The sequence below is a fragment of the Chelon labrosus genome (assembly GCF_963514085.1).
Source record: "Chelon labrosus genome assembly, chromosome: 11".
Classification (NCBI taxonomy): Eukaryota; Metazoa; Chordata; class Actinopteri; order Mugiliformes; family Mugilidae; genus Chelon; species Chelon labrosus.
In genome coordinates this window covers 5,866,704-5,877,096 of record NC_140344.1, presented here as the reverse complement: position 1 = coordinate 5,877,096, position 10,393 = coordinate 5,866,704, and positions in this window count along the sequence as shown.

Genomic DNA, 10,393 nt, shown 5'->3' with positions numbered 1-10,393 from the left:
TATCGTATAGGGTGCAACAAACAGCCTTAGGCACATTAGAAAAAGATGTTTAGAAAGCACACATGCTGACTCTGCAGAACCTGTAAGACACGGTGGTTTACTACACTTTGATCAACTGGGTTAAACAACATTAAATAGTGTCCTAGGATGGATCTGAACTCCTTACAGTTTTATTCTACTGAACTACTTCAACATGCGTGCTATTTATAACCAAGCTACTCATAAGTCATAGCTACATATGTTTTATTAGCTGGGATCAGATGAAGTAAATTTTACACTGTTGGAGTAAAACTCTTCAGTATTCTAGAACTGTAAACATCTGAGTAAAGGAAAAGGAAAGCAAATAAAGGAAAACACGTAAAAACTTTATAATAGTATAGTATAGTATAGTACTGACCAGTTTACAGTACAAAGTGATATTTATGAAAAAACAATGCTTACAACTTTGTGCAAACATTTTCGAAGGAGACTTCCTGTTGCAACGTGACAAAGTACCAGAGCACAAATCCAGGTCCAGGTCCACAATTCTTTTTTATGCTGACGAAAGTGGGTTTGGAGTTTGGGAATTGATTATGCTCTGGCAAATATCGGATGGGCCAATCAAATCGTTTGGGTGGGCTTTACGCAGCTGGACAGAAGAGTAACAGCTATGCAGTCGTCACAGAGCACCGTGGAGGTGAATTTGTTTTCAACAGAATGGTTATAATTGATGTGGGACTATCCGATTGTGTGCGGCGGTATTTTTTCTCTGTATCAGCTGAACCATGACCCAGAATGAAATCCAAACGATGTGTTACCAGATTCACACATGATGATAAATGAGCATGGCTATGGCAGACTAGGTCCATAAAAAAATGGAAAGACTTTACTACGCAAAACTCTGACCCCATCCAACATCACTGAGGGTTCACTAGAACACTAACTGCGATCGACTGGTTACTGTGCCCACATGCAAGGTTTCATTAATGTTTTGTGAAAAGGTATGTAGACACTCAAACACTGCACCTATAGTTTGAGAAACTCCAGGCATGACTCTGCTGTTGTAACAGCCTCCACTCTTCAGGTTCCAGGCCTTTCACCTGAACCTGGCTGAAGGATTTGCTCTCACTCAGTCACACAACACTTCCAACGCCGATGTGAACCTGAAGAGTGGAGGCTGCTACAACAGCAGAGTCACGCCTGGAGTTTTACCATGGGACTTTCACACACTATAGGTGCAGTGTTTCCAAATGAAACCTTGCATGTGGGCACAGTAACCAGTAGATGGCAGTGCATTACCACCTCTACATGACACAGAACTGTATCATAGAGTGATTTATGCTCTGTTTACGGCTAAGAGAGACTGAGGCTGGAATTCAGCTGCACATGAAATTATCGATCACGTACTTGTCTAGGTTTGTGTTATAACATTTCAGTAGGTGAGTGTGTTGGGTCATAAAAACAGAGTATATCGGCGGCAGTTTATGATTAGAGCCAAAGCTAGTACCAGCTTCTTAAATTTGATTGTGGCCTTTTTGTGCCATTATCAGATTGTACCAACGAAGAGAAAACAGGAAGTCATGGGGATAGAGAGAGAGGATGCAGGATGGAAATAAACCTGCACCACTGCAGTGAAGACTATATCTTCAAATATATGGGGCCCCCTGCACCGGCTGAGCGTGAACTCCATGTTTTTGACAAAAATCAATCAAGAATGTCATCTGAAGACTGTATAATTGAATAATGGAAACAATTAATTAGTTATAGTATATGAAACTATTTTGTCGTTGAAATTTAAACATCTACAAAATATATATATTGGCTCTACTAAATGTAGACAGTGTGTTCCTCCATAGTGTAGGCCTGTTCTACTACTGTTTGTCATAACAAGTAGCGGATATCAGCATGCAGAATAAATCCATGCTGATATCCGCTGGTATCAGACTGCGCATCACACAGCGTCCCTGCTCCCACCAGCTGTTGTGACACCCCAGCCAAACCCTCCCTCCTCTCAGAATGAATAAAAAGAGGGTTTTAACGTGTCACTTCCCTTCCTTTTCACTCCCAGACAATCCCACGAGACAAAGTGAGAGGAGGAGGGGTTTTAATAGGCGCGGGAGCCTACAGGGCGACGTGGGAGTTGAGCTGGGACTTTTTCCATCTTTCGCAGTGTGGAAATTATTTATCGCTATTCCTGCTGTGTGGTCGTGTGTGTAAAAGTTTAATGTCTGCATGAAAAGTGCCTTTACATGCAAATGTTGATGCGGTGTGTGTTTTTTTCCCCCCGCCAGTTGCCTCTAAAAGCTATACGAACAAGGCCACCCCGACCAGCTTGTTCCACATGACTTCCTCTGCTGCGCTATAAATAAATCCATTTACATTGCATTTCATGGCTGAGCTCTCTCTCAATATTTCAGAGCCCCGTCAGTAAATTGACCATTAATCATTTATTGCTCAGTTGTTCATCTCATTTTGCACATAGTGTGTGTTTAGATACTGCAGAGCACCTGCCCAAACATAATCACATTTTTGATTTGTATTTTCAGGGAAGAAATAGGAAGTGCTGTGTGAGAGATGAAATATTGATCCGCATTCATTTTATTTCAGGGCCAGTGATGAGAGGCTGCAAGCTCCTTAAATTGAATGCCGGTCACCTGAGCGCTTCGGTCATGTGACTCCTTCTGCCCAGCCTGGTGGTCAGATGACAGGGGCAAGAAGGAGTCGGTCAACGGTGACATCTTTGTTCTGCTTAGATATCAGCCTCCAATCTTCCTTTTTATGGCTGCTGTTCACTGCGGTGTTCTGCCAACTTTCTCCCCTCCTGCATGTCTCATCAACAAGATAGGAACTCTCAACAGCAGGTGTGAACAAGATATAATGAGAGCACGGTGACAGCGAGAAAGTAAATGTTTCTCTGCCGGTGGGAAAGAAAGCGTCAGATTTAAAATGCACCGAGACATGTGACTGAGCCTTCTGATCTATTTAGGCCACAATCCCTTTTCCCTGCCTCTGAATACTTAATACTGTTTGACACTCGGATGATCTGGTTGATTCAGTGGGATTGACACAGAATAGATCAATAAATATCATATATTATCATAGCTGACACATGAACTCAGCAATACCCTGATGGATGTTTATTAACACAAATTAAAAAGAAAAAAAAAAAATGAAACCACTGAAGAGCAACCAGATTATAGAAGAGATGCCAGCAATAGTGTTTCAAGTAATTCTGACCACCAGGGGACAGAAAAGCTCCACAACAGCACTCTTTTCAAACTGTTACAATGATGTGTTCATTTACTTCCACATCTGGCAGGCACAGCAACATCAGCATCCCACTGGAGCAATGCTTCCCACCACATTATGAATGAATGTCCACTATACACTTTTGTGTTGGTCCACGCTCTCTTGAGACCAATATCTGGTTTGTTAGCTGCCAGAAGCTTCGTGCTGGGATGGTAGTGGAATTGTCGGAGCCCGTTTGCTGAAAACCATTGAGGTCTTTGATTTTATATGAGAGGTCAAGAGCAGAGAGACTCTTCTAAGATGCAAGTTAAAAGAGGTTAAACCAAGACAAAATATGACAGAGGTGCAGAATTGGCTTTTAGATTTAGCAGCAACTAAAAAAGTGAAAAGGGTTGATAAGCAAAGCAATATTTAGTTGTGCTCTAAAGTGCACAGAGAAATAAATAACATTGACCAAATTGTAACAATACAGTGTTCTGCTGGGAAACCTTTGGACCACCCACCTAGACCAGACCAGACACCCCCACCCCATAGCAATGACACTCCTTGATGGCAGCAGCCATCCCCAGCAGGATGCAGCCTGACACTCTCTGGTGAGTCAGAACTGTTTTGGAGGCACAAGAGAGACCTATATACAATATTTGGAAGGTGGTCATAATGTTATGGCTGATCGGTGTATAATGACATATTATTCATATAAAAAAAGAAAGAAGGAATTTTAAGTGTTAAATTTTAAATCTAACCTTTTTCTGTTCATGCATTTCAGATTAGTAAATGACCCCTGCTTTCAAACATCAGCAAACGTCTGTATTTAGACAGAGAGGCAAAACTCAAAATTCCATTTTTCATTAAGCTCCTTTGTTGACACTGTGTCTCATCCACACTGACTTTGTTAAAAACATGCGCTCAGGCGTTTACACTGATCTGTATAAAGATTATATAAGCTATGAAACAGAGCCACATCTCTAGAAAATCCACCCTGGCACTGTCACATTTACATTCTCCATTTCTGCCAGTTGAGCCTTGATGGAGCTATACGTCCGTGTGACATCACAGACGCAAAGTCCGGACAGGCTCTGCTGGCTTGTTTCTCGCTGCAAGAGGACGAGCAGCAAATGTTGACTTTCCCAGGGTCCACATTTTAATGCTGAAAATCAGCTGTTTCGTTTTCCCTCTTAATGTTGTTACTTAGGCATACTCAAACGACACGTCTCCCTGAAGACGAACTCATTACCTTTCCCTCCCTGTCAACCACCGGAGCTTACAGCGAGCTGACAAACTGTCCTTTGGGCTGTTTAACTCTGTCAAGATTCCAGGCCACATTAGCCTTGTTTTTTCATAAACAGCCACACTGCTTCACAGAAATCCCTTTAACAAATCCTGCATCAAACCCTTTTAAAGCTGTCTCGTATCCTTTTCATTGTGATACATATTCCTCAGCCTTGATTGGATGATGGAGCATTTCATTCTGCGTCTGACTCCACATCAGTGCTTCCTGCCTTAAGATTTATTTGTTATGTAATAGTCTAAGAAAAAGCCACCACAACGCAGGAAGGCCTCAGCTCGTGTAAAAATAGATCGCCAGGCACAAAACGATCTGGCTATATTTAGCAACACCCCTGCCATCCACTTCTAAGAATAGTAGCAGAGACATTTCATATTCACCCCAAGACTAAGCCTTGTACTTGCCAGGACGTTTTTATCCTCGTACTTTCTGAGTGGAGTGGACAGTCGCTGCCTTCTGCAGGGTTGGTGCATGTTTGTGTGCCATAGCTGCAGGGTTTCAGAGGTGTGTGTCATCAAAATTTTACACACAATTCCTTATTCCATTACTCATCACCACCTATTTCAGCATGCAGGCATCTCACAGTTGATGAGCTTATAAGGGGGAATGAGGGAAATAAAAGTGGCAGACGCGGGAGCACGGAAACCCGAGCCGCTCGGCATATCGGCTCAAGTGATATTAGGCTCATGCTGAGCTTGTTCAAGTCTGCTTTATTGCTTTAGCGTCTCAGCACTCAATACAGACTGTCCCTGTAGTGAGAAAAGCTGAGACATGTGATTCCCTGAGAGGTGAATATTAAAAAGTATTTTTTGTGGGCAAAGAAAATAATCAAACTGTTTTATGGGAACTATAGTTTAGACAAATATCTTTTCACATATTGTGAGTTGTTGTAAGATTAAATCAGGGAAGACAAAAACATATCTTTTACTGCAGCATTCTTATTAAAGGAGTAGTCCAACATTAGGGAAATATATGAATTCCCTTTCTGGCTGGGAGGTAGATGAGGAGATTAACACCTCTCTCATACTGATCCACTAATGATACTGCTAGAGCCTAGAGACAATTACTCTAGCTTGGTGTAGCATAAAGAGTGGAAGTTTTGGTTGCTGAGATCAAAAAGGGGATGCCACAGGGGACAATTCCAGGACCTGTACCATTTTTCTTACATGTTCTATCTCACTCCATATGCAGACAATACAGTCATGTCTCTCATTCAAACATTCTGACCACAACAAGTAGGCCGAGCTCCTAATGTGATGGAAAAGTCTGGAAGTGCCACAACATTTTAAAAATAGACAAATTGGTCCCGATGAGCTGCCCTGAAAATAGTAGCCCAGACGTGTTTAATCAAATGAGGAATGTCAGAAATCAGTTCAGTCGCTATTATCACAGTCAGAGGTCTGCGCTTTGGTATCCTCACAGCTCAGTTACTGCAATGTCTGGCCGGAAGCAAGACTAGATAAACATAAATAAAAAGCGTTTTTTACACGTCACCTTATTTTGCCCTCATTGCACTTGCTGCCAGTCTGTCTTAGAAAACTGATTTATTATTTATTTCACATATGTCCTTGCACGGCCTTCCTGACCACATTCTTGTTGTTTTTGGCCATTTAGGTTTTCAAAATTCCAAACAAAAGCTGAATGAAGCTTTTTATATGTTTTAATATGTTATTAATAGCCTGGAAGCCGGTCCGATTTTCTCCTCACTCATGAATCTTTCTTTGTGGTGGCAGGTTGGTCTGGAGTTGCTCCGTTGGGAACCGTTTATGTTCCAGCAAAGAGCTACCAGGCTGATCAAGTTGTTTGGGTGGGCTTTTTGAGGTTATGGACAGAAGAGTAAGAGCGACATACATGTCATATGCAAATTGGTTGTAGGACTATCGGATAGCATGTGCAAGGGTTTTTTCCGCCCTCTGTATTAGTACCCCATACCTCAAAATCAAATACAAATTGTGTGTTACTGACTCATATTCTGATAGGAATTGCTTTTTGTCTCATTCATTCATCTTCTGTAACCGCTTGTTCCTGTGAAGGGTCACGGGGGTCTACTGGAGCCTATCCCAGCTGTCATCGGGCGAGAGGCGGGGTACACACTGGACAGGTCTCCAGTCTATCACAGGGCTAACACAGAGAGACAGACAACCATTCACAATCACATTCACACCTACGGCCAATTTAGAATCAACAATGAACCTAACGTGCATGTCTTTGGACAGTGGGAATAAGTCGGAGAGCTTTTTGTCTCATTAAGTAGTTTTCGTACTACCTTTGTATAACCTTTGTTATGATATTTTAATCTCAACCGTGTTTAAACTGAATTCTTTATTCTTATGAAAGATGTTATTCACATATATTACTAATATCAATTCACAATGTAATTCTGGTGTTCCTACAAGCACATGCTACAGATGTCCAGCTACTGCAGGTTGTATCTTTCATACATTGTTTTTGAGTGTGTGGCACTAGCAATGCCAATTAATGTTTCTGATTATAGCTCTAAGTGAGAGGCGGTCATTATAATATAATAACTCATCACGAAGTAAAAAGTAATACGCAGATAAACATATGGAGCAGATAGCAATGAGGGCTCATTAAAATCTTGGACAGGACTGAAACAAGGCCAAAAGAAAAGTCTACCGCCTGTAATTAGCACACTGTCACTCGTGACACAGCAGCCCACGCGCTTAGCATGTCAGATCACTTCCCAACAGCATCAGCCGATTGTTTTGTTGCTCTTCTGAAGAGCAGCAAGCAAGCAAACAATTCGTATCCATCAGGGCCAGAGGTCTCTAACCATCGGACGTTTTCAGTGGATCTGTCACGGGACATTTGAGTGAAAGCGCGTAACAACTGTGCCAGATAATAAGCAGAACAGCCTCCGATTTAACAGAGAAACCCTGGACTGTGGATTTATAAAGACAGGCACATTCGCACACGAACCACAGCCTATGCAGCATTTCCGCAGACCACTAAATAAATATAGCACACAGAATAACATATTCACGTTATGCTTTTGTGAACGCACACTATTTTTAATTTTTATTTTTTTAAATGTGCATCATAGATGTTGAAGTCAGATTTCCTGCACCGTGAAGCAGATGGTGCCCTGATGTTTGCTTATTTCTGGTCTGAAAAGGCTGTGTAGTTTTTGTCTCTCTTGACACGCCACGCTGCAATAAATAATAAAACAGACTCCATAAAATGAGATCTTGCAAAGAATGCCAGTGTCATACAATGTAAAAAGTACAAAGGCTTTGAGAAATCCTTCAGTTGAGCTCCAGATGGCTCAGTGAGAGAGAGAGACCCCCCTAGTATTTGAAGGTGCTTCCACCAACATTTGGCTATACTATTGTCATCTGAAAAAACCTTATAGATACACTGGAAAATACTGGAGACCAAATATAGGTATGTTCATTGTTCATGTATCAGTTCCTCAAACTCTGAGATGTTGGACATACAAGCGTTCCATCAAGTAAGTGAAACCCATTTATTTCTCTTCATGTTTTTGCTAAGTCCCCTAGCCAGAAGTTATCAAATAATGTGTGACCCAGCAGTTTTGTTTGTTTTGTGTGTTCCCGTTATTCAAATGAACCTTTATCAAGAAGTAAATAAGTTAAAGTTTCAACCAATGTGACCCGAGGGAGGAGAGTGGGGTGGATGGATGGGTCAGCAAAATATTGGAATTTGAAACAGGTGGCCACTGTTGGTTGCCGGTGTCCAATCCAGGGCCGCTGTTTTTTTTTAACCAAGCTCATTACACCTGATTCCTAACCTTCATATTTATGACAATGAAGGTCCTCTAAGTTTTATGCTGTAAATTGTTTTTTCCTGAACCTAACCCAACATTTTCCAGTGCACTACTGGATTGACACTATTGGTTTTGGTGAATGAAAAGACAACGATGAATTATCTTGAGGACAGAGGACCTTAAAGCCCTACTTAAATGACTGCAGAAATACACATTCCTTCATTGCTGTAGATGTGGGGACCTATGATGGTTCCGTCTGAATGTCTTTGGAGCAGAGCAGGAGTTCCCTCAAAAGTTCAATTTCGTGGAATTTCTACACAATCTGCCTTGACAACCTGGACCTTATTTCTGGCATAAAATACGATTGTTTACTCACCCATATAACTTTTGTGTAATTTGTAGTCCTTCGGGAGATATTTAGATCTGTGTATATCCATATAGTGGGTTAATGAATGGTGATTGATGATGATGATCACTTTAAGTCTAGTGAAGGAAGAACTATTAAATCACACAAAAGAGTTCCCTTTATTAATATGAACACACACTGTAGTCTATTTAGACAGAATCCCACATTTAATTAGCTGTAGGTGGAAAAACTCAAAAGAGTACTTCTTGTGTACTAATCTGCTGAAAATACCACCACAGCTAAAAGTCAAATCCTTTTTTTATAAATTCAAATTGTACCTGCAACTAAAATTTCTGACTTGTTTTAAACATGGCCAAACACTTGGCAGGGAAACATGCTGTAATAGCATTTGTTTGTCTCAATATAAAAGAAAAATATAAAGCATCGCCAGCCTTAACTGACTGGCCAGATACAGATTTTAATACATGACTGTAAGAGGAGGCAAAGGGCGCACTATATTTGTACTCAAAATTCAGGCAAAAGAAGGCAGCACTTGTCAGCCACATTATCTTTGGAAGCAAGACAGCGTGTCGCCCTGTTAAACACATCTTGAGATTAACACTTTAAAGGTGTAAGGGTGTGAATCTATTCCAGTGCGCTGGCTCAGTTTGAAGACATTTAATTGGCAGCATCAACCAGGACAGGTGTCTGTCACATCTGAGAATAACACAAAATGTTGTTTTTATGTTAAACCATAGACTCTATATAAATATGAACAACGCGTTCCCACTGCCTTGCATTGGCCAAAGAGAAGTTAGTGTCCCGGGGATATGGGCGGCGCCATCTTGCATGTTTGGAGCCAGAGTCAGAGCAGTACGATCTGAGAGTAGAGCCACAAGGCGATGCATTATCGATGACGCGCCCACACTTACTCACTCGCGTTTTTATTTAATTAGTACTGCGCTCTGCTCCACCTCCGCCAGTTACAAAGAAATGTTGGATTATATACTGTACTCATTTATTCATTAATCTTCTCATGGTTTTACGGGACTGCTTAATAGAGCGGTTGGCATGGCAACTCATATCCATCATGATGTCACATCCTGTTTCTATAGTGTCAAATAACTAACTAAAACTAAATTTATCAGAAAAATGGACACTTGAAAGCTTCAGCATTGCATTAGCTACCTAAAATGACTGAAACCATGCTGGAAAAAAATTATTTGACGTGAATTGATCTATACTGCAGTCAGCCACCAGGATTTTACAGTCTACGTGTTAAACAGGCACCCCACTTAACACCACCCGCAACAACCAGATATGTCAGTGCTGTGTTAATTAACATGATGGATATATTGTTACATATTAGCCTGAGCACCTTCCTCACAACTAAAGAAAGTTAGCCAGGAACCCCTCTGCTGGAAACTGATTATGTTCCTGCAAAGTGCCTAACCACTTAATGTCACAACATCATTGTTCTGATTGGCTGTAGGACTATCCAATTGAGTGCAACTGCGTGGCGTGCATGCCACGTAATGAAATTAAAGGAAACATTTAAAAGATCTGTATTTCTTTAAAAATTGTGTAAACAACAATAGTTTCTTTCATGTTTTTTGTATCTGTGGGGCTCAGCTTCAAAATCAGCTGATAATCCAGGAAACAGTGAAACAGTCACATGACTGGTTCTTGGAAAAATTACGCAGTTTCAGTTCAGCATGCCATTATTTTCAACCTCTGGGACTTGATCTTCTTGACGCACTAACATGGATGTCACGACCAGTGTTGG